The sequence below is a fragment of the Zalophus californianus genome, chromosome X, assembly GCF_009762305.2.
Source record: "Zalophus californianus isolate mZalCal1 chromosome X, mZalCal1.pri.v2, whole genome shotgun sequence".
NCBI lineage: Eukaryota > Metazoa > Chordata > Mammalia > Carnivora > Otariidae > Zalophus > Zalophus californianus.
The window spans coordinates 103,328,979-103,349,105 of NC_045612.1; the positions used below are offsets into that span (position 1 = coordinate 103,328,979).

Here is a 20,127-nt window from a genome sequence, read left to right on the forward strand (position 1 = left end):
AAAAATAAATCAATTGTTGACAGAGTTGCGTGAAAAAAAGCTATTTTTATACTTGGCTAATAGAATTCTAGTTGAAATTGGAAAGCATCTCAAAAACCACCGCAGGGAAATTTCTAGGCCAACTGCGATATGTTTGGGCAATGAATTAATATTCCCAATAGAAATGACATGTCACAACTATATAAATCTGTGGAAGTAAATACATAAAATAATGTTATGTAAAACAGTTGATACAATTGAACAATGTTGGTACCAGCCTTATAAAACTAATGAATCATTGAATACTACATCAAAAACTAATGATGTACTATATGTTGGCTAATTGAACATAATAAAAAAAAAATCACAGTATAAGCCACCGAGTTGGAAAGGACCCTGTTGCTAAAGAAGAAATAATTTTTAAACGAGGGTTTCTCCCCTCATTTAAACATTTTGGTTTGGCTCTATACCATTTAACTGTAAAGTTAAAACATAAAAATATGAAAATACATTTAAAAAGTCAGGGATAAATAAGACTCTCCCTGGGGCTGTGCGTTATTATTCTCAATTTTTTAAAACATCTATACATTGTGGCTTATTTATTGCTATAGACTGAATGTTTCTGTCCCCCGCCCCAATTCATATATTGAAATCTAATCCCCAATGTGATGGTGTTTGGGGCTGGGGCCTTTGGGAGGTGATTAGGTCATGAGGACAGAGCCCTCATAAATGGGACTAGGGCCCTTATAAAAGTCCCCAGAGAGCTCCCTTGTCCCTCCTGCCATGTGAGGTTTTAGTGAGAAGACATATGAACCAGGAAGCAGTCTCTTACCAGACAATGAATCTTGGTGCCTTGATCTTGAACTTCCCAGCCTTCAGAACTGTGAGAAATAAATGTTTTTTTAATAAACTATGTCTATGGTATTTTGTTATAGCAGCCCAAATGGACTTAGACATTTATTGTTTGTAATTGTGATACCTTTGGTCCTTTTTTCTTTTTTAAAAGTTTTATTATTTTTTTTTAAGTAATCTCTACACCCAACATGAGGCTCAAACTCACAACCCTGAGATGAAGAGTCGCATGCTCTACTACTGAGCCAGCCAGGTGCCCCTGATCCTTTTTTCTTGTATCGACTCAACCCGTAGACTTGGAACTACATGTATTCTTAGAGATCATCTAGTACAGTCTAATTGTGAGAATGAGGACATTGAGGCCCAGGGAGATTTGCTCAATGTCACAGAACTTGTCAGTTGCAAATTGATTTTTAGATTATATACAAACAGTACTTATTTTGTTATAAACAGATTTGTCATTCCTCCCAATGAACGTGTGAATCATCAAACAGAGCAACTCAATGTAAGAAGTATTATTACCTCAATCCTGTTCATAAAGAAATGAAGATCAAAACAATGAAATGCTATGTATCACTTATAGGGTTAGTAATAAATTAAAAATATATTATGGTATCTAGTGATGGTGAGAGTTTGGGGAAATGGGCATTGCATACTGTGATGGAGCGAGTGTCAGTAGATGCAGTGATTTCTGAAGGGCAGTTTGGCAATAGCCAACAATCTTTTAAATGTACTTTTCATCCAGAAATGCCACTGCTAGAAACATACCCTAGATGTATGCTTGCAAAAGTTCTTCAAAGTGTATTCAAAAGGATGTTCGTTACAACATATTATAGAGGGAAAAAAGAAATCATGAATGCATTCATTAATTAGAAACTGGTTCAATAAGTTGGGAATAGCCTTCAGATGGAATACTATATGACCACTAAAAATGAAATTGCGTATGTCACATTGGGAAAGATCTGTAACATAAACTAAGAGGAAGAAAGCAAGATACACAATCATGAATGGTCTCCGATATGTGTGGGAGAGACACATACACAAACACACACACGTACATAAATCCTAAAAGAAAACACAAGAAACCCTGAAGAGTAGTTACCTTTGGAAAGACAAATATGGAAGAAGGAAAAGAGGAAAGCTTTTACTTAAGTATCTTGTACTAACCTGTACAGTATGGATTTTCTACCTAGATATTTACATCTATTAATGACATTTGAAAATTATCAGCAGACTTTACACAGATTGTAGAGTCATGGGTTAATATTTTTTTATGTTTCTTGTCTCAACTTAGTCCTTTTCTGTATATTTTCTTTAATTGCTTTGATAAAAAGAATAAACATTTAACTTTTATATTGAGTTACATCTGAACTGACCTGGAAAAACATCCATAGAATTTTAAGTGAAAGAGGCAAGTTGCAAAGTGAAATTTTTCATTTAAAAAAAAAAAAAAAACCTGGGGAAGAATACATATTACATTATAACCTTAGATGGGCAGGATTGGTGAAGAAGGACAGAAAACCTCTTTTTTAAGTAAAAAAATCTAATAAGGTAATAAAAGTAAATAAAAAATGTTGCCAAGGAGCCATATGGGGCCTGTTTTACTTCCCTATTGCTACGCTAACAAATGACCACAAACTCGGTGGCTTCACATTTCAAGGTCACATTTATGACCTTACAGTTGTGAGGCCAGAAGGACAAAATGGATCTCAAGCTGCTGTCAAGGCTGTATGCCTTTTGCGCGCTCTAGGGGAGAACCTGTGTTCTTGCTCTTTCCAGCTTCCAGAGACTGCATGCATTCCTGGACTCGGGCCATTTTCACCCAAAGTGAGCAATGCCAGTCCTATCTTTCTCATATGGCATCATTCTGACACTCTTTTTTCCCCATTTTTAATGACCCTTGTGATTACACTGGGCCCACTGAATAATCCAGGAAAATTTCCCTATCATGGTGTCAACTGATCAGCAATCTTAATTCAACCCCCAAGCTCAATTCCCTTTTGCCATGTAAGGATACACACGTGAAGACTCCAGAGGTCAGGACATGGACATTTGGGGACAACCATTATTCCGCCTACCATAGAATGTCAGGACACCGGCCACTTCCGGGACTACGCAAGGATGGTCCCAACATGAGCCACAGGGGCTGGAATGCTAGTAATTTAAAGATTTTATTTATTTATTTATTTATTTATTCATGAGAGACAGAGAGAAAGAGAGAGAGAGAGAGAGAGAGAGAGAGAGAGAGGGGCAGAGGGAGAAGCAGGCTCCCAAAGAGCAGGGAGCCCTATGCGGGACTCGATCCCAGGACTCTGGGATCATGACCTGAGCCGAAGGCAGACACTTAACCATCTGAGCCACCCAGGCACCCTGGAATGCTAGTAATTTATCTGGAGAGGATGAATGTGGCTTTATAATCTCAGTCCGACCATATGTCTATTATAGCCTGAAGGAAAACCTGTTAAGCTAGTTTTGTACCTACGCTGTTGAACCTGGAAGCAAAGAGGACTCCCAATTGTTCAAATCCTTTACCTCCCCTCCCCCACTTAAAATTTTTCAGATATATTCACCAGCCCTATGTCCGCATCAGTGCTTCTGCTCTTTTGTGGAGTTCTTCATCCACCAACACAACCACATTCCTAGGGTGAAAATAGGTCACCGCAGTACTACATCCCCAGCACGCTTCCTGAGAAAGTTCTACCACTCATGAGCACCCCGGCTGAAATACTTCTCATCACTCTTCACTGATAAATGGTGTGAGTGAGGAACACTTTTTTGAGGTGTATATGTGTGACACACACAGAGACACACACATACAATATCTACTCTGAAGGTTTAGGTAGGAAAAGAGACAGAGAATACAATTTGACTTCAAACAGAAATCCCATGCAAAATTAAGCAGTAAAAGTTAATTTGAAGATAATAAGAGAAACCACCTGTACAACAAAACAAAACCATACCACTTAGGAATATCCATTCTTTTCTAAGGTCTCAAGTGCACATTTTTTTTGTGAACAATTATATAATAATTTCCCCCCTAAAGTTAATCATCCCTTCTAATTTTGTGGCATTGGTAATATTCAACTCGGAATTTGAAAATGAGGTCAGAAAAAAAATCACCATCTGAAATGGAGCAATCAAGATGGGAAAGATTAATCATGAACAAGAGTGATCTGCTTAGAGAAGTGGTATGGGTTATGAGGGAAGTAAGCCAGAACTTAAGTACTTATCTTTGGACTCCCAGTTCCAAAAGTTACACTCTTTAAAGTGGAGACAAAATGCTGATTAGTTGCATTTCAGAGGGATGGGCAAAGCTTCAAGGCTCGGGTGGCTGTCCCAAAGAGGAGATTCCCTCTTTGGCAAAGAACAGGATTAGAGTCTCCTGTTTGGGAGGGCACTTCCTGTATTTGATCTACGTGGTATTGGGTAAAGGTGTGGGCTCATCACAGTCTCTTAGCAAATATTCACTTGCTGACTGATGTGGGGTGTTTGCTCTGGTGTAATGTTCTTTTTGATTTGGCTTAAAGGTGAAAAACATTAGAAACCTCTAATGTTTCAGGTGACAGCCTCCACAGTAGTAGATTCACAAGGAAATGATGTCAGGAGAGCAGGGGATGAAGAGGGATTGGAGTGGGCTAAGGCGTGGAAATTTTGCATGGCTTTGGGCACGTAAATCCGGGGAAAGGCAACTAAGAAACACACAGTTCCTATGTCATTTTTTAGGGCAACATTAAGAGCTCCTTTCATCTGCATGGGGCTCTTTATGTAATGTGGGTGTGTGTACTGGGTTGGGACAATGAACAGGGAGCACATGCGTGCCTTTCTCCAAGCGGGCCTACTAGAACATTCCCGTCACCCCTGCCTCTCTCTCCCATTTCCTCCCTCTCTATCCATTATATGGAAAGAAGGGAGGCAACAAAGCCCGAGTCAAACTACACTTAGTAAAAAGCCATGTATCCTTGCGCAGTTAGCATATATTATTTAAATATGTTGTGCTCGCTTCAGCAGCACATAGACTAAAATGGGAACGCTACAGAGATTAGAATGGCCCCTGTGTAAGGATGACAGGCAAAGTCACAAGCTGCTCCGTATTTTTGTATGTTAACTAACTGGAGTTAAAATAAAAACTAGGGGCACCTGGGTGGCTCAGTCGGTTAAGCGTCTGCCTTTCGGCTCAGGTCATGATCCTGGCCAGGGTCCTGGGATCGAGCCCTGCGTTGGGCTCTCCGCTCAGTGGGGAGCCTGCTTCTCCCTCTGCCTCTCCTCCTGGCTTGTGCTTTCTTTCTCATTCTCTCTCTCTCAGATAAATAAATAAATCTTAAAAAAAATAAAAACTTAAAAAAATAAATATGTTGCTGGTGCTGATGACATATCCCCAAAAGGTTATATAATATGCTTGTGAAATGCACAACAAAGAAAGGTTATATCTTTATTGGCAATTGTAAGTTACACACCTCTTGTTCGCCGCCCCCCACACTCATAGTGACTGTATATCAACTTGTCCATCAACTTTGGAGTCCAGAACAAAAGGCACATCAACTAAAAGAAAGAAGAGTTTTATTCTGTTAAAGAATAAAAGAAGGTCAACCCTAATGACTCCTCTAAAGCTTTATTTCCTGAGTTAAGAGCAAAAAAAAAAAAAAAATCTTTAGCGTTTGAAATTTAATGGTGCCATGCTTTGTTTTCTCTTTGCCAAATAAGGTTTAAGTCAAGGCTTATCTTTCTTGTCTGTGGGTCCTTATTGTTGGAAATTTTGAGTGTGCACTAAGCTTATCCTGACTATAGGTCAAAACTAGTTAAATGTCCTTCAGCAAGAAGGAACATGTTGAGAAATCGCAAATCATTGCTCTGTTTACATTTCTATTATAAAAGTTAAATATTTGTTCTAAGTCAAAGATGATTACTTTCAGTCACTTCTTTTATTTTTTTTAAAGATTTTATTTATTTATTTATCTGACAGAGACACAGCGAGAGAGGGAACACAAGCAGGGGGAGTGGGAGAGGGAGAAGCAGGCTTCCCGCAGAGCAGGGAGCGCGATGTGGGGCGCGATCCCAGGACCCTGGGATCATGACCTGAGCCGAAGGCAGACGCTTAACGACTGAGCCACCCAGGCGCCCCTCAGTCACTTCTTTTAATGAAAGTCATTTAGTGAAGCTACTCCAAAGCTAGGGGAACAGGAAACTTCTGTCTTTTTTTCTTATTCTACTGTACAGAAGCAATTAGAATTCAGTCCCTGCTCTAGCTTGCAGAGATCCCTAACTTAATACAGAACTGGATTTTTTGGTGTATTTTGTCTTTGTTGGACAATACTAATGGATTTTTAAAAAAGATTTTATTCATTTATTTGACAGAGAGAGAGAGAGAACACGAGTTGTGGGCAGAGGCAGAGGGAGAGGGAAAAGCAGGCTTCCTGCTGAGCAGGGAGCCCAACACGGGGCTCGATACCAGGACCCTGAGATCATGACTTGAGCCAAGGCAGACACTCAATCAACTGAGCCATCCAGGCGCCCCATGGATTTGTTAATTATTCTTTGGAAATCAAGAGGTAGTTATAGAAGACCGAGTGGGGGGTGGGGAAAAGAATTACTCAGGTGAGGAAGTCTGCAAATTTAGTTTGAAGGCCATAACTTATTAACTGGATAACCTTGGGCAATAGATTAATCTGAATCACCTCTCTGATCTGAATGATATGAATTGCAGATGATTTGAAGGAATGGTAACTGTAAAACCCTAACATGGAATAATTAGTATACTAGTATACTAGTAATTAGGTCCTAAAAAGGAGTTAGACTGCCTGGGTTCAAATCCCAGCTCAATTGCCTAATGCACTGTGAACAGGAGTAAGTTACTTAACTTCTCCGTGCATCACTTCGCCATCCATAAAATGTAGACGAAAATACCACCTACCCACAGAGTTAAAATGATTAAATGAGCTAGGATACAAAGAGCACATAGAAAGGACTACACAAGAGCTAGTTATTATGCTGAGTGGTCTTAATATTGAAATTGGTTAATGATCATTCCATTAACAGAATAATTTGTCATACATCATGCTTGAATGTGACCATCAAGAAAGAGAAAAGAAAAACCTTTATGGATGACAACCTAAACCATATACACCCAAAGAGCTTACTGTCTACACTCAGTAATGTGACTTTATTACTTCATACTTTGCTGTCTTCGCCTTAACTTGCTGTCTCAGCAGATTCTTGCCCTAGAAGATAATAGTTGCAAATAACTTTATTGCTCATTCCAGGAACTTCCTGAAAGACACATTGCTCCTTGCCAGACTCTGAATTCCTTGCCTTAAAAATCCTCACCTCGTTGGGGTCACCAATCCTGAATTATGACATCACCATCCTTACCTAATCCTAACCAAGACTTCCTCACTGAAAGGCCTTCCTTAAGCCAGACTAGAATATCTCCTAACATCCTGGCTTCACCTCCCTACCCAAAGTTCTGTCAAGGTTGCTGTCTTTCACTGCAGTAAGGGTAAACCCAGCTTTATCTTATCAACAAGTTATCTTGGTGATACCTGTGGAGAGCCAGTATTCCATGTGGGTTAGTGAACTGAACTCTGGAACCGGAATGAGAAGAGAGGAATTGAAGTCACAGTCCTACCACTTGGACAAGTCAATAATTTTCAGATGCCTCTTCTGTAAAATGTACGTGTATAAAATGTATATGTACACGTCCAGTGTGTACACAAGTGCTCACCGGGTAAGGAACGCTTAATAAATGTTTCTTACATTGCCCCTCTTCTTTTTGGTTGCCTGCTGGGGAGGGGAAAGTTGGGTAAATGACTATACTGTTAGTCTGCTCAAGCCGTCACTTTTGGGTAAACCCTTCTCGGCCCCTCCTCAGCCACCTTGTAAATACAGCCAGTGAGGTGAAGACCGTGGAGGATGGGGATACTCCTTCCCACCTGAGATACCATAGTTTCCTTTCTTCCTTTCCTCCTTCTGTCCTCCCTCCTTCCCTCCCTTTCTTTTTTCCTCCCTTTCTTCCTTCCCCCTCCCTTTCATTCTTCCTTCCTTTCTTCCTTCTTTAAGGTTTATTTATTTTAGAGAGAGAAAGAGAGCACGCACACATGAGCAGGAGGGGCAGAGGGAGAGGAAGGGAGAGAATCTCAAGCGGACTCTGCACTGAGCATAGAGCCCAACGCAGGGCTTGATCTCATGGCCCCGAGATCACAACTTGAGTGAAACCAAGAGTTGGATGTTTAACCGACTGTGCCACCCAGATGCCCCACCATAGTTTTCTGAAGGGAATACAGGTGGGACCCAGAGCAAGTATTAAACTGTATTTAGGGACACCTGGGTGGCTCAGGCAGTTGAGCATCTGCCTTTGGCTCAGGTCATGATCCCAGAGTCCTGGGATCGAGTTCCGGGATCGAGTTCTGGCATCGAGCTCCTACCTCAGCTCCTACCTTTGTCCCTCCCCCTGCTTGTGTGCTGGTGTGTGCACTCTCTCTCTAATAAATAAATCTTTTAAAAAAATAAACTGTTTTTATCTGCAGAGAGATAGTAACTGATCCAAAATCCTAAGGCTGGAGGACCGAGAAGGACCAACACTCAGCTCCTTTGTTCTTCAGAACCTTGCAGGCATGTGGGAGGTGAGCTATATGGTCATCTCCCAGGTCTTCATCACTTTGTGCACTGCCTCCTCTCCTCCTCCTTTCTCGCTTCCTGTGCCAGTTATTGCTTCCTTGATGTTCAGGTCCAAATTTACCCTTTTCACCTGCAGGTGGGAAAATGGGTCAGGACTCTTGAAACTCCTCTGCTAGCTGCAGTGTTAAGCTTTGTAAGGTGTTTGAGGAGACACTGCAGGAGGAAAGGATTTCCCATCATGCTCTGATGGGCTTGCTCTGCAGGACCATTTACATGCTGGGCTTCACTAGTGCACAGGTCCCACAGTGCACAGAAGCTGGCAGCATCTATTGTCCTGAAGTTTCCCCTGGCACCCATCGGGAGTGATTTTATAGCAGGGTGCCTCTTGTGAGACACCTCCCTGTGAACAGCTTCCCAGGAATCCTAGAGGACAGATATTCTCTAGCAAGTTACCAGTGGGTTTCTGGCAACTTCTACTGGCTTGACACCACAATGACTTCTCTTTCATCCACTTAGTCATGACCCTGACTTCTCAAAAAGATTTGGATTTCAGCCTTCAGGGAGGGGTATCTTCCTTGGGCACTCTATGTTGAGTCTAGGGGTTTCGAATGCCCCTGTATCTTCTATTCCTATCTTTTGTAGCATTCTCTTCACCTTTTAAAAAAGTTTTTATTTAAATTCCAGTTAACACAGTGTTATATTAGTTTCAGGTGTACAATATAGCAATTCAATGCTTCCATCCATCACCCTGTGCACAACACAACAAGCACACTCCTTAATCCCCATCACCTGTTTAACCTTCCCCTCTGGTAACCCTCAGTTTGCTCTCTATAGTTAAGAGTCTGTTTCTTGGTTTGCTTTTCTCTTTTTCCCCTCACTCACTTGTTTCGTTTCTTAAATTCCACGTGTGAGTGAAATCACATGGTATTTGTCTTTCTCTGACTTATTGTGCTTAGCATAATATTCTCTAGTTCCATACTCATCGTTGCAAATGGCAAGATTTCATGCTTTTCCATGGCTGGGGGGAGGGGCAAAGGGCGAGGAAGAGAGAGAATCTTAAAGGAGGCTCCACGCCCAGCCTGGAGCCCATTACAGGGCTCAATCTCATGACCCTGAGATCACGACCTGAGCCGAAATCAAGAGTCAGACACTTAATTGACTGAACCACCCAGGCCACCCTGAGCTTCTAAAGAATTTAAAGTCATTGATTTTATGTCTTGCCACTTTACTGAATTCCTGTATGAGTTCTAGCAGTTTTGGGGTCGAGTCCTTTGGGTTGCATTTCTGTGCACCAACAAGAAGATAGAAGAAAGAGAAATTAAGGAGTTGGTCCCATTTACAATTACACCCAAAACCATAAGATACCTAGGAATAAATCTAACCAAAGAGGCAAAGAATCTGTACTCAGAAAACTATAGAATACTCACGAAAGAAATTGAGGAAGACACAAAGAAATGGAAAAACATTCCATGCTCATGGATTGGAAGAACAAATATTGTGAAAATGTCTATGCTACCCAGAACAATCTACACATTTAGTGCAATCCCTATCAAAATACCATCCACTTTTTTCAAAGAAATGGAAAAATAATCCTAAAATTTGTATGGAACCAGAAAAGACCCCGAATAGCCAGAGGAATGTTGATAAAGAAAAGCAAAGCCGGTGGCATCACAATTCCGGACTTCCAGCTCTATTACAAAGCTGTCATCATCAAGACAGTATGGTACTGGCACAAAAACAGACACATAGATCAATGGAACAGAAAAGAGAGCCCAGAAATGGACCCTCAACTCTATGGTCAACTAATCTTCGACAAAGCAGGAAACAATGTCTAATGGCAAAAAGACAGTCTCTTCAACAAATGGTGTTGGGAAATTGGACAGCCACATGCAGAAGAATGAAACTGGACCATTTCCTTACACCACACACAAAAACAGACTCAAAATGGATTAAAGACCTAAATGTGAGACAGGAATCCATCAAAATCCTAGAGGAGAACACAGGCAGCAGCCTCTTCAACCTCAGCCGCAGCAACTTCTTCCTAGATACATCACCAAAGGCAAGGGAAGCAAGGGCAAAAATGAACTATTGGGACTTCATCAAGATAAAAAGCTTTTGCACAGCAAAAGAAACAGTTCACAAAACCAAAAGACAACTGACAGAAATGGGAGAAGATATTTGCAAATGACATCTCAGGTAAAGGGCTAGTATCCAAAATCTATAAAGAACTTATCAAACTCAACACCCAAAGAACAAATGATCCAATCAAGAAATGGGCAGAAGACATGAACAGACATTTCTGCAAAGAAGACATCCAAATGGCCAACAGACACATGAAAAAGTGTTCAACATCACTCGGCATCAGGGAAATCCAAATCAAAACCTCAATGAGATACCAGCTCACACCAGTCAGAATGGCTAAAATTAGCAAGTCAGGAAATGACAGATGTTGGCAGGGATGTGGAGAAAGGGGAACCCTCCTACACTGTTGGTGGGAATGCAAGCTGGTGCAACCACTCTGGAAAACAGTATGGAGATGCCTCAAAAAGTTGAAAATAGGGGCGCCTGGGTGGCTCAATCGTTAAGCGTCTGCCTTCGGCTCAGGTCATGATCCCAGGGTCCTGGCGATCCCAGGACCCTGCATCGGGCTCCCTGCTCGGCGGGAAGGCTGCTTCTCCCCTCTCCCACTCCCCCTGCTTGTGTTCCCTCTCTTGCTGTCTCTCTCTCTGTCAAATAAATAAAAAAAAAATCTTAAAAAAAAAAAGTTGAAAACAGAGCTACCCCTACGACCCAGCAATTGCCCTACTGGGTATTTACCCCAAGGATACAAATGTAGGGGCGCCTGGGTGGCTCAGTTGGTTAAGCGACTGCCTTCGGCTCAGGTCATGGTCCCAGGGTCCTGGGATTGAGCCCCGCATCTGGCTCCCTGCTCGGCGGGAAGCCTGCTTCTCCCTCTCTGACTCCCCCTGCTGGTGTTCTCTGTCAATTAAATACATAAATAAAATCTTTAAAAAAAAAGATACAAATGTAGTGATCCAAAGGGGTACTTTTACCCCAATGTTTATAGCAGCAATGTCCACAATAGCCAAACTATGGAAAGAGCCAAGATGTCCATCAACAGATGAATGGATAAAGAAAATATGGTAAATATATGCAATGGAATATTATGCAGCCATCAAAAAACCCCCCAAATCTTGCCATTTGCAACGACGTGGATGGAACTAGAGGGTATTATGCTAAGAGAAATAAGCCAGTCAGAGAAAGACAAGTATCATATGATCTCACCAATATGTGGAATTGAAAAACAAGACAGAGGCTCATAAGGGAAGGAAGGAAAAAATGAAACAAGATGAAACCAGAGAGGGAGACCAACCATAAGAGACTCTAAATCTCAGGAAACAAACTTAGGGTTACTGGAGTGGTGGGGGTGGGAGGGATGGGGTGGCTGGGTGATAGTCATTGGGGAGGGTATGTGCTATGGTGAGCTCTGTGAATTGTGCAAGACTGTTGAATCACAGACCTGAACCTCTGAAACAAATAATACATTATGTGTTAAAAAAAAAAAAAAGAGAGAGATGATAGTAGGAAGGGAAAAACGAAGGTGGGGGGAATCAGAGGGGGAGACGAACCGTGAGAGAGTATGGACTCTGAGAAACAAACTGAGGGTTCTAGAGGGGAGGGGGGAGGGGGGTTGGGTCAGTCCGGTGATGGGTATTAAAGAGGGCACATTCTGCATGGAGCACTGAGTGTTATACGCAAATGATGAATCATGGAACACTGCATCAAAAACTAATGATGCAATGTATGGTGACTAACATAACAAAATTAAAAAAAAACTCTTATATTTTTATTTTCGAGACAAAGCAAGAGAGAGAACACGAGCAGGGGGAGTGGGAGAGGGAGAAGGAGGCTTCCCGCTGAGCAGAGAACCCGATGCGGGGCTCGATCCCAGGACCCTGGGATCATGACCCGAGCCGAAGGCAGTTGCTTAACCGACTGAGCCACCCAGGCAGCCCTCTACTGATTACTTTTTAATGTTAAACCAGCCTTCTAGGGGGCGCCTGGGTAGCTCAGTCGGTTAAGCAACTGCCTTCGGCTTGGGTCATAATCCCCGGGTCCCGGGATGAAGCCCCGCATCGGGCTCCCTGCTCGGCGGGGAGCCTGCTTCTCCCTCTGCCTCCTATTCCACCTGCTTGTGCTCAATCTCTCTGCGTCAAATAAATACATAAAATATTTAAAAATAAAAAAAAAAACAGCCTTGTATTCCTGGGTGAACCCAACTTGATCATGATGTATTATCCTTTTTATATATTATCAGATTCAATTTTCTGGGGCAGTCATAGGGCTTACGTAGCATGTTTCCCGTTTTTCAGGGATTATTGTCCTTCATTGTCTAATGTCCAATGTTTTGAAAACTGTTGTTTCATAACTTTGTTCCTGTCAATCCAGACCCTGTTTGTTATTCCAGCTTTGCTAGCAACAGAAATCCAAATGACACATTAACATAAATGCTAAAGGGATCATGGCAAAAACTGTCTCTTTTAGTCTGCAAGCCAAACAAGGTGTGTGTTTCCATGTTAAGTCACAGATGAGACTCAGGAACAGAGTAAATGGAAATAAAAATCCAAGGCTCAGGAGGCATTTTCAGGTTTGAGGAAGTTAGACTTTTTTGGTGTTGCTAACACTTCTATTTAAAAAATAAATTACACATTTAAGGAAGGTAGAAATAAGTCTTCTTCTGTTGGTATTATGTTTATTTTAAGAGAAGATATTGTTGGTGTGTATACACACACATACATACACAGGAGTGGGGAAACACAGTAAAATTAAATTAAGATTAAAAAAAAACTTTCTATTGGTGTACTTCACACTGAAATCCTTTAAACTGAACCTAGGCCCTCCAAAAAAAAAAAAAATTAGTCAAGGGTGGTATCATATAGGTTAAAAGGCATTCAATATTCATAGAATTGCTCATCACAGAAGCTCAACTTTTAAGATAAGTATACTTGTTACTGGTTGTTCCATAAGCTCAGGAATACTTCAGCTTTGAGAATATATTCCAACTACTCCAATCTTATTGAACTGCAAGGCAAAATTAAACCTCCCCAGTGAAAGTAGTGGTTCCAGAAACATCTGGTGTTTATAAACAGAAGCTTGTGGGTGAAGACCATGTCTCCCCAATTTGTTAGCCATTCAATACTGCATTGACAGACAAACTGGAGTGATCTAAAAGCTAGAACTTAATTATGTTGGCCAATTTAGCTAGAGTCACTCTCCTAGGGTATTCATTTTCTTTTCCTAGGGCTTTTAGTTTAATTTCACTTTTCAATGATGTATTTATTAATTCATATAATGGTGCTTTTAGGAAGGTCTTGAGATACGGTCTCAGGATCTGTGTGAAGGCTCAGACCCAGCAGGAAGAAGACACTGCTTACAATGGCTTCCTCTAGACACATTCTTTTTATCTCTGCAGTAACTCACTTTTCACAATGTGAACTGAGCTCCCTCTGAGAGGGGTGTATAAACCCTTTTTGCTTCAGTCATACTTGACTGTTTTATTAGGCAAAGATCCAAGGGTAGGCTACCATCATAATTTTTTAAATCTTAATCTCCTTTGAATACAATGAAATCTCAGCCACTGTAACACATTCATTAATCCAGCACTTTATACACATCACAGCGTGAGATCTCCTGGCTCACATTTTCCTTCAGCGAACTTTCCATTTTTCCAAAATGTAATATTTATGAAGCAGCTAAATTTCTCTGCTCAAAAGACCATTAGTAGAATGACAACATAGTTTAAAGAGGTATTAACAAGATTGCATACTTTGAGCTCTGGTTTCAGATTGACCTAAATTTGAATCTTGGCTTTATTACTTAACAGCTGTATAAGTGCTTCAGTTTCCTCATTTGTTTATTTTTTTCCCTGAAGATTTATTTACCCATTTGAGAGAGAGAGCAGGGGGAGGGGGAGAGGGAGAGAGAGAATCTCCGGCAGACTCCCCACTAGGTGCAGAGCCTGACGTGGGGCTCGACCCCACGACCCCGAGAGCATGACCTGAGCTGAAATCAAGAGTTAGCCGCTCAGCTGACTGAACCACCCAGGCACCACCTCATTCTTTTAGCTTAAATGAATTTTATTTGTAGACAACCTACCTGACACGTTTACTTTTTTTTTTTTCAATAAATGGCTCCACCCCAAATAGGTCAAGGTCGAAATAAATGAAGAGCTCAAGGTGGCATCAGTCCCATTCGTCTAGGTCCTGGTGTCGTGTGGCTGAAGAGCTGCAGCTTCTTATGGCAACAGGTGATACATCCAAAGTCATAGCCAAGTTCATTAACATGTTTCCATTTCTACACCATCCTTAAAGGGAATCCTATATGGGGTCACACCATCCCCAGAATAGTCCAGCAGAGCAACCATGCCATCTCGGTTCATGTTTTCATCAACAGAGAACGGGTAGTTTTTGCACTTAGCGAGGATGTGCTTGATTTGTTCTGCAGCCCCTGTCATAAAAGGTTTTACTCTTTCTGGCCTCTGTTCTTCAAGTTTGCCTTTGATTGATTTCATGTCATCTCTGACGTACTTCTTGTAGGCTTCTTCGGTGCAGCTGGTTTCTGCCAGTGATGGTTCAGGACAGTATCAACACCAGGCATGACTGTGCTTTCTGTACCTCCACCCTCGGAGGTGGAGGCATTTCCCCCAGTGAGCGAGTCATCAGTGTTACCCTCCGTCCTCCTGACCATCCTTCCCTCCACCTCCAGGCACAGCCCCTGTGCCATCTCCCAGATCTTGTAGATGGTGGACAACATCTCATCCTAGCGGATGAGGTCCTGGGAGATGATCATGATGGTGGCTGGAGAGGAAGGATGGTGGTGCTAGCTTAGCAGGAGCCGGGAGCTCTGAGCAAACGTGGTGCAGCCAGAGCAGTGCTGGGAAGAGGGTGGAGAAGGTGAAAAGAAAGCTCAGTTTCCTCATTTTTAAAAATGGGATATGACTAGTATCTAATTCATGAGGTCGTGGAAATGAATAAATGAAATAAAATATGTAAAGTGCTTCGTAATGTGTCCAAAACATGGCAAGTGCTTAAGGAATTATATTTTTGTGTCAGATTAAAAGCAAAATAGTGAGAATGTTTTCAAGGGAATGTAGATCTTTTAAAAAAGACAAAAAATTTCCGGTTTTCCTGGGAAAATAACAAATGGAAGTAGGCTATTGGAGTTTGGTGACCTTGACCCTCTGAGGATGATCCTACTCAGTTTCTTTGCTTCTAAGTCTTTGCCTGGCCAACTGCTTCTCCTGCATACACAATCATAAATGGAATAAACTGACTTTCATGTGCCATCACTTGCTTCCCTAGGAGGATCCAGAAAAATCCATGTCACAAACTAAGATGTAAACGGCACCCTTGAGTGTGCAGAGCACACAGCTGCACAGGGAACCAGTTGACATTCATGTGACCATCACTCCTTCCACACTGACCACATCAGGGATCCAAAAACTCCATGGTGAAGACCAGGATGTGAATGACTTATCTTGAGTACACAGTGCCTACAACCATACTCAGTCTACTTGTATGTGCCCAAAATTTACCTGTACATGAGCATGGATAGAAAGGTCCGTGGTGCAGACTGTGATGTGAATGGCACTAAATGAGTCTGGAGTGCAATCAACAGCAAATGGAATAGGTTTAATTTATTGTGGCCGTTACATACCTCCATGGTACGAAGCAAGGAGTCCACGAATATCCGTGGAATAGGTAGGTAGGACAGTGAATTGCCCTCCTTCAGGTGTGCACCGCACTGAACTGCACGTGGAAGAAGTCTACTTTCGTGTGGGCATTACTTATTACAACTTTAAGAATAGAGGAGTCTAGAAAAACACCATGAACTAGACCACAGAGTCAATGAAATCCATTCATTTGTGCACTGCATGCGTATGTGTATTGAATATATCTACTTTCATTTGGTAATTTCTTACCCCTATATGAACCTCAGAAATACACATTGTATGTAATATATATAATAGTATATGAATGGCACCCTGTGAGTTGTGCAGTGTACCCAAAGTTCAAGGAATATTTTTTTATGATGCCCTTGGTTATCTCCACATTGACCATATCAGAAGTCCAGAAATATCCATGGCACCAGACTGTTGTATGAGTGGCAAAGCTTGAACATGCTGGACAAAGAACCATTCATGGGATAAATCTAGTTTAATGAGACCCTCATTTTCCCTACATTGGGAATATAAACAGGAAAGATCCATGATATAGACTGATAGGAATATGGCGGCCTCGGAGTGTATAGTGCACACAGGTTTTCATGGAATGGTCCTTTTTAAAAAAATTGATATAACATTAGTTCCCAGTGTAGAATGTAATAATTTGATACTTGTATATAGTGCAAAATGTTCACAATAAATCCAGTTACTATCCATCACCATACATAGGTGCAAGTGTGTGTGTGTTTTTTTTTTTTTAAGATTTTATTTATTTATTTGACAGAGAGAGAGAGCACAAGCGGGGAGAGCGGCAGGCAGAGGGAGAGGGAGAAGCTCAGCAGGGAGCTTGATGGAGGACTCGATCCCAGGACCCCAGGATCATGACCTGAGCCGAAGGCAGACGCTTAACGACTGAGCTACCCGGGCGCCCTGATGCAAGTTTTTTTTTTTCCTCATGATGAGAACTTTCAAGATTTACTCTCCTAGCTACTTTCTTTTCTTTTTTGTTTTAAAGATTTTATTTATTTATTTGAGAGAGAGTGAGCATGAGCGTGGAGGGGGGGGGGAGGCAGAGGGAGAGGGAGAAGCAGACTCCCCGCTGAGCAGGGAGCCCGATGCAGGGCTCGATCCCAGGACCCTGAGATCATGACCTGAGCTGAAGGCAGAGGCTTAATGTACTGAGCCACCCAGCGCTCCTCTCCTAACTGCTTTCAAATATGCAATATAGTATTATTAATTATAGTCACCACACTGTACACAATATCCTCATGACATATTTTACAACTGGAAATTTGTACCTTTTGACATCCTTTACCCACTTCACACACCACTACTCTCTACCTCAGGCAACTACCAGTCTGTTTTCTATATCCATGAGCTCATTTTTTTTTTTTAAAGAGTCAACATACAAATGAGATCATATGGTATTTAACCTCTTTGGCCTGACTTATTCCACTTAGCAAAATGTCCTCAGGGTCCAGCCACACTGTCATAAATGGCAAGATTTCATTCTTTTTTATGGTTGAATAATATTGGGTCATATATATATATATATATATATATAGTATTCATAATATATATACTATATGAAAAGATTATATATATGCATGCATATTATATGTATATGGAAATACATATATAGCTATATTATATATAATGTATATATACAAGACAAATATATAATACATATTATATATATACACACACATACATGCACAAACATGTAGATACCATATTTTCTTTTTTTAAAGTTTTTAATTCCAGTTAACCCACTGTGTTATATTAGTTTCAGATGTACAATATGGTGATTCAACACTTCCCTACATCACCCAGTGCTCAACACAACAAGTGCACTCCTTAATCCCCATCACCTGTTTAACCCTCCCCTCTGATAACCCTCAGTTTGTTCTCTATAGTTAAGAATCTGTTTCTTGGTTCGCCTCTTTTTTTTCCCTTCACTCATTTGTTTCGTTTCTTAAATTCCACATGAGTGAAATTGTATGGTATTTGTCTTTCTCTGACATATTTTGCTTAGCATAATACTCTCTAGCTTCATCTATGTTATTGCAAATGGCAATATTTTGTTTTTATGGCTGAGTAATATTCCATTGTGTCTGTGTGTGTGTGTGTGTGCGCGCGCGCACACACACACACACCACATCTTCTTTATCCATTCATCAATCAATGGACACTTGGGCTGCTTCCATATCTTGGCTATTGTAAATAATGCTGCAGTAAACATCATGGTGCACGTATCCCTTTGGATTAGTATTTTTGTATTCTTTGGGTAAATGCCCAGCAGTACAATTGCTGGATTGGAGGGTAGTTCTATTTTTAACATCTTGAGGAATCTCCATACTGTTTTTCCAGAATGGCTGCACCAGTTTGCATTCCCACCAAGGGTGCAAGAGGGTTCCCCCTTCTTCACATCCTCGCTAACACCTGCCGTTTCTTATGTTGTTGATTTTAGCCATTCTGACAGGTGTGAGGTGATAGCTCACTTGTAGTTTCAATTTGCATTTCCCTGATGATGAGTGATGTTGAGCATCTTTTCATGTGTCTGTTGGCCATCTGGATGTCTTCTTTCGAGAAATGTCTATTCACGTCTTCTGCCCATTTTAAATTGGATTATTTGTTTTTGGGGGCTCAGTTTTACAAGTTCATTATATATTTTGAATACTAAACCTTTATTGGATATATCATTTGCAATTATCTTCTCCCATTCAGTAGGTTGCTGTTTAATTTTGTTGATTGTTTCTTTTGCCATGCAAAAGCTTTTTATTTTGATGTAGTCCCAATAGTTTATTTTGGCTTTTGTTTTCCTTGCCTCAGGGGACCTATCTAGAAAAAAAGTTGCTATAGCCAATGTCAGAGAAATTACTCTTTTCTAGGATTTTTACGGTTTCAGGTCTCACATTTAGGTCTTTAATCCACCTTGAATTTATTTTTGTGCATGGTGTAAGAAAGTGGTTCAGTTTCATTCTTTTGCATGTTGCTGTCCAGTTTTTCCAACACCATTTGTTGAAGAGACTTTTTCCTAATACCACATCTTCTTTATTTGAGTCACCCAGTGATGGACATTTAGGTTGTTTCTGTGTCTTGGCTATTGTAAATAATGCTGCAATGGATATGAGAGTGCATCTGTCTTTTCAAATCAGCACTTTTTTAAAAAAAGATTTGTTTTATTTTTGTGAGAGAGAGAGTATGAGAGAGAGAGAGAGAGAGAGCGCACAAGCAGGGGGAGTGGCAGGCAGAGGGAGAAGCAGACTCCCTGCTGAGCAGGGAGCCCAACACAGGGCTCGATCCCAGGACCCTGGGATCATGACCTGATCCAAAGGCAGACGCTTAACCGACTGAGCCACCCAGGTACCCCTAAATTAGCACTTTTAAAAAAAGATTATTTATTTTAGGAGGAAGGGGCAGAGGGAGAGGGAGAGAAAGTCTTAAGCAGACTCCACACTGAGCACAGAGCCTGATGTGGGGCTCGATCTCACAATCCTGAGATCACAATCTGAGCAGAAATCAAGAGTTGGATGCTTAATCAACTGTGCCACTGAGGCACCCGTTTTTTTTTTTTTCTTTTTTCCAGACAAATACCCAGAAGTGTAATTGCTGGATCATATGGTAGTTCTATTTTTAATTTTCTGAGGAACCTCCATATGTTTTCCATAGTGGCTGTACCAATTTACATTCCAACCAACTGTGTACAAGGGTTCCCTTTTTTTACATCCTTGTCAATACTTGTTTTTTCATCCTTTTGATAATAGCCAGGTGTGAAATGCCATCTCACTGTGATTTAGATTTCCATTTTGCATAATCCTTCTTTGCTGTAGAAATCACTTACTTCCTCATTGAGCATATGAGGAGCCCAGAAAGATCTATGTCACAAACTAGGATGTGATTGACATCCTTAAATCTTTTAGTGCACCAAAATTTACGCAGAATATATTTACTTGAATGTG

General features: G+C 41.1%; 1 non-coding gene and 1 pseudogene across 1 annotated transcript; one reads left to right on the plus strand and one right to left on the minus strand.

Annotated features, from left to right (window-relative positions):
- Positions 1-4,823: 4,823 nt before the first annotated feature.
- LOC113931635 lies at positions 4,824-4,927 on the plus strand. Its single transcript, XR_003522797.1, has one exon. It is a non-coding gene; the product is annotated as a U6 spliceosomal RNA (small nuclear RNA).
- A 9,852-nt stretch (positions 4,928-14,779) lies between these two features.
- LOC113930961 lies at positions 14,780-15,291 on the minus strand (annotated as a pseudogene).
- Positions 15,292-20,127: the final 4,836 nt, after the last annotated feature.